Below are 6,064 nucleotides of genomic sequence, written 5' to 3'. Positions count from 1 at the left end.
ATAACCCATTCTGACCTGAGATCAGATTCTAAAAATGTTCTTCTACATCCTGACAGTTTTCTTGAAAAAGCTGTTTCTATGTCAGTCGTTCTTTGATTTTTCCAAAAATAGCAGACCTACAAGCTCGTAGCGCGCCACTCGGTGGCGCGCTATGAGCGCCACCGAGTGCGCCACCGCCACCGCCTCCGAGCGTGGTGCTATGGGCTATAGTTCCACACATTGGAACTATCCCATTGAGACAAAGCAGGGTGCTATGGGCTATAGTTCCACACATTGGAACTATCCCATTGAGACAAAGTGCTGTGCCTATGGGCTATAGTTCCACACATTGGAACTATCCCATTGAGACAAAGCGGGGTGCCTATGGGCTATAGTTCCACACATTGGAACTATCCCATTGAGACAAAGCAGGGTGCTATGGGCTATAGTTCCACACATTGGAACTATCCCATTGAGACAAAGCAGGGTGCCTATGGGCTATAGTTCCACACATTGGAACTATCCCATTGAGACAAAGCGGGGTGCCTATGGGCTATAGTTCCACACATTGGAACTATCCCATTGAGACAAAGCAGGGTGCCTATGGGCTATAGTTCCACACATTGGAACTATCCTATTGAGACAAAGCGGGGTGCCTATGGGCTATAGTTCCACACATTGGAACTATCCCATTGAGACAAAGCAGGGTTCTATGGGCTATAGTTCCACACATTGCTCCTATGGCTGGAACTATCCCATTGGGATAGAATGAGCACTTCCTCATTCCATTGTTACAGTGGGAGTCCACGCTATAGTGTCACCACTCTGTTACTAGATTACTCTGGAACAGAGATGTGAAGGTATTTCAGGTCAAAGATCATATAGGAGAACAAACCTCTAGGAGCATTATTTACAAAACAAACCTCTAGGAGCATTATTTACTAAACAAACCTCTAGGAGCATTATTTACTAAACAAACCTCTAGGAGCATTATTTACAAAACAAACCTCTAGGAGCATTATTTACTAAACAAACCTCTGGGAGCATTATTTACTAAACAAACCTCTGGGAGCGTTATTTACTAAACAAACCTCTGGGAGCGTTATTTACTAAACAAACCTCTGGGAGCATTATTTACTAAACAAACCTCTGGGAGCATTATTTACTAAACAAACCTCTGGGAGCGTTATTTACTAAACAAACCTCTGGGAGCATTATTTACTAAACAAACCTCTGGGAGCATTATTTACTAAACAAACCTCTGGGAGCATTATTTACTAAACAAACCTCTGGGAGCATTATTTACTAAACAAACCTCTGGGAGCGTTATTTACTAAACAAACCTCTGGGAGCATTATTTACTAAACAAACCTCTGGGAGCGTTATTTACTAAACAAACCTCTGAGAGCGTTATTTACTAAACAAACCTCTGGGAGCGTTATTTACTAAACAAACCAGAGCATTATTTACTAAACAAACCTCTGAGAGCATTATTTACTAAACAAACCTCTGAGAGCGTTATTTACTAAACAAACCTCTGAGAGCATTATTTACTAAACAAACCAGAGCATTATTTACTAAACAAACCTCTGGGAGCATTATTTACTAAACAAACCTCTGGGAGCATTATTTACTAAACAAACCTCTGGGAGCATTATTTACTAAACAAACCTCTGGGAGCATTATTTACTAAACAAACCTCTGGGAGCGTTATTTACTAAACAAACCAGAGCATTATTTACTAAACAAACCTCTGGGAGCATTATTTACTAAACAAACCTCTGGGAGCGTTATTTACTAAACAAACCAGAGCATTATTTACTAAACAAACCTCTGGGAGCGTTATTTACTAAACAAACCAGAGCATTATTTACTAAACAAACCTCTGGGAGCATTATTTACTAAACAAACCTCTGGGAGCATTATTTACTAAACAAACCTCTGGGAGCATTATTTACTAAACAAACCTCTGGGAGCATTATTTACTAAACAAACCTCTGGGAGCATTATTTACTAAACAAACCTCTGAGAGCGTTATTTACTAAACAAACCTCTGGGAGCATTATTTACTAAACAAACCTCTGAGAGCATTATTTACTAAACAAACCTCTGGGAGCATTATTTACTAAACAAACCTCTGGGAGCGTTATTTACTAAACAAACCTCTGGGAGCATTATTTACTAAACAAACCTCTGGGAGCATTATTTACTAAACAAACCTCTGGGAGCGTTATTTACTAAACAAACCTCTGGGAGCATTATTTACTAAACAAACCTCTGGGAGCATTATTTACTAAACAAACCTCTGGGAGCATTATTTACTAAACAAACCTCTGAGAGCATTATTTACTAAACAAACCTCTGGGAGCATTATTTACTAAACAAACCTCTGGGAGCATTATTTACTAAACAAACCTCTGAGAGCGTTATTTACTAAACAAACCTCTGAGAGCATTATTTACTAAACAAACCAGAGCATTATTTACTAAACAAACCTCTGGGAGCATTATTTGCTAAACAAACCTCTGAGAGCATTATTTACTAAACAAACCTCTGGGAGCATTATTTACTAAACAAACCTCTGGGAGCATTATTTACTAAACAAACCTCTGGGAGCATTATTTACTAAACAAACCACTGAGAGCATTATTTACTAAACAAACCAGAGCATTATTTACTAAACAAACCTCTGAGAGCATTATTTACTAAACAAACCTCTGGGAGCATTATTTACTAAACAAACCACTGAGAGCATTATTTACTAAACAAACCAGAGCATTATTTACTAAACAAACCTCTGGGAGCATTATTTACTAAACAAACCTCTGAGAGCATTATTTACTAAACAAACCAGAGCATTATTTACTAAACAAACCTCTGGGAGCATTATTTACTAAACAAACCTCTGGGAGCATTATTTACTAAACAAACCTCTGGGAGCATTATTTACTAAACAAACCACTGGGAGCATTATTTACTAAACAAACCTCTGGGAGCATTATTTACTAAACAAACCTCTGGGACATTATTTACTAAACAAACCACTGGGAGCATTATTTACTAAACAAACCTCTGGGAGCATTATTTACTAAACAAACCTCTGGGAGCATTATTTACTAAACAAACCTCTGAGAGCATTATTTACTAAACAAACCTCTGGGAGCATTATTTACTAAACAAACCAGAGCATTATTTACTAAACAAACCAGAGCATTATTTACTAAACAAACCAGAGCATTATTTACTAAACAAACCTCTGAGAGCATTATTTACTAAACAAACCTCTGAGAGCATTATTTACTAAACAAACCTCTGAGAGCATTATTTACTAAACAAACCTCTGGGAGCATTATTTACTAAACAAACCAGAGCATTATTTACTAAACAAACCAGAGCATTATTTACTAAACAAACCTCTGGGAGCATTATTTACTAAACAAACCAGAGCATTATTTACTAAACAAACCAGAGCATTATTTACTAAACAAACCTCTGAGAGCATTATTTACTAAACAAACCAGAGCATTATTTACTAAACAAACCTCTGAGAGCATTATTTACTAAACAAACCAGAGCATTATTTACTAAACAAACCTCTGGGAGCATTATTTACTAAACAAACCTCTGGGAGCATTATTTACTAAACAAACCTCTGGGAGCATTATTTACTAAACAAACCACTGGGAGCATTATTTACTAAACAAACCTCTGGGAGCATTATTTACTAAACAAACCTCTAGGAGCATTATTTACTAAACAAACCACTGGGAGCATTATTTACTAAACAAACCTCTGGGAGCATTATTTACTAAACAAACCTCTGGGAGCATTATTTACTAAACAAACCTCTGGGAGCGTTATTTACTAAACAAACCAGAGCATTATTTACTAAACAAACCAGAGCATTATTTACTAAACAAACCTCTGAGAGCATTATTTACTAAACAAACCAGAGCATTATTTACTAAACAAACCTCTGGGAGCATTATTTACTAAACAAACCTCTGGGAGCATTATTTACTAAACAAACCAGAGCATTATTTACTAAACAAACCCCTGAGAGCATTATTTACTAAACAAACCAGAGCATTATTTACTAAACAAACCTCTGGGAGCATTATTTACTAAACAAACCAGAGCATTATTTACTAAACAAACCTCTGGGAGCATTATTTACTAAACAAACCTCTGAGAGCATTATTTACTAAACAAACCAGAGCATTATTTACTAAACAAACCTCTGGGAGCATTATTTACTAAACAAACCTCTGGGAGCATTATTTACTAAACAAACCTCTGGGAGCATTATTTACTAAACAAACCTCTGGGAGCATTATTTACTAAACAAACCACTGGGAGCATTATTTACTAAACAAACCTCTGGGAGCATTATTTACTAAACAAACCTCTAGGAGCATTATTTACTAAACAAACCTCTAGGAGCATTATTTACTAAACAAACCTCTAGGAGCATTATTTACGAAACAAACCTCTGGGAGCATTATTTACTAAACAAACCAGAGCATTATTTACTAAACAAACCTCTGGGAGCATTATTTACTAAACAAACCTCTGGGAGCATTATTTACTAAACAAACCAGAGCATTATTTACTAAACAAACCTCTGGGAGCATTATTTACTAAACAAACCAGAGCATTATTTACTAAACAAACCTCTGGGAGCATTATTTACTAAACAAACCTCTGGGAGCATTATTTACTAAACAAACCTCTGGGAGCGTTATTTACTAAACAAACCTCTAGGAGCATTATTTACTAAACAAACCTCTGGGAGCATTATTTACTAAACAAACCTCTGAGAGCATTATTTACTAAACAAACCTCTGGGAGCATTATTTACAAAACAAACCACTGTGAGCATTATTTACTAAACAAACCAGAGCATTATTTACTAAACAAACCTCTGAGAGCATTATTTATTAAACAAACCACTGAGAGCATTATTTACTAAACAAACCAGAGCATTGTTTACTAAACAAACCTCTGGGAGCATTATTTATTAAACAAACCACTGAGAGCATTATTTACTAAACAATCCAGAGCATTATTTACTAAACAAACCTCTGAGAGCATTATTTATTAAACAAACCACTGAGAGCATTATTTACTAAACAAACCAGAGCATTATTTACTAAACAAACCTCTGGGAGCATTATTTATTAAACAAACCACTGAGAGCATTATTTACTAAACAAACCTCTGGGAGCATTATTTACTAAACAAACCTCTGGGAGCATTATTTACTAAACAAACCAGAGCATTATTTACTAAACAAACCACTGGGAGCATTATTTACTAAACAAACCTCTGGGAGCATTATTTACTAAACAAACCTCTGGGACATTATTTACTAAACAAACCAGAGCATTATTTACTAAACAAACCTCTGGGAGCGTTATTTACTAAACAAACCTCTGGGAGCATTATTTACTAAACAAACCAGAGCATTATTTACTAAACAAACCTCTGGGAGCATTATTTACTAAACAAACCTCTGGGAGCATTATTTACTAAACAAACCTCTGGGAGCATTATTTACTAAACAAACCTCAAGGAGCATTATTTACTAAACAAACCAGAGCATTATTTACTAAACAAACCTCTGGGAGCATTATTTACTAAACAAACCTCTAGGAGCATTATTTACTAAACAAACCTCTGAGAGCATTATTTACTAAACAAACCAGAGCATTATTTACTAAACAAACCTCTGGGAGCATTATTTACTAAACAAACCTCTAGGAGCATTATTTACTAAACAAACCAGAGCATTATTTACTAAACAAACCTCTGAGAGCATTATTTACTAAACAAACCTCTGAGAGCATTATTTACTAAACAAACCTCTGGGAGCATTATTTACTAAACAAACCTCTGAGAGCATTATTTACTAAACAAACCTCTGGGAGCATTATTTACTAAACAAACCTCTGGGAGCATTATTTACTAAACAAACCTCTAGGAGCATTATTTACTAAACAAACCAGAGCATTATTTACTAAACAAACCTCTGAGAGCATTATTTACTAAACAAACCTCTGAGAGCATTATTTACTAAACAAAC

The sequence above is a fragment of the Protomyctophum bolini genome, assembly GCF_963924005.1.
Source record: "Protomyctophum bolini genome assembly, chromosome: 12".
Classification (NCBI taxonomy): Eukaryota; Metazoa; Chordata; class Actinopteri; order Myctophiformes; family Myctophidae; genus Protomyctophum; species Protomyctophum bolini.
Note: the sequence above shows the minus strand (reverse complement) of the source record.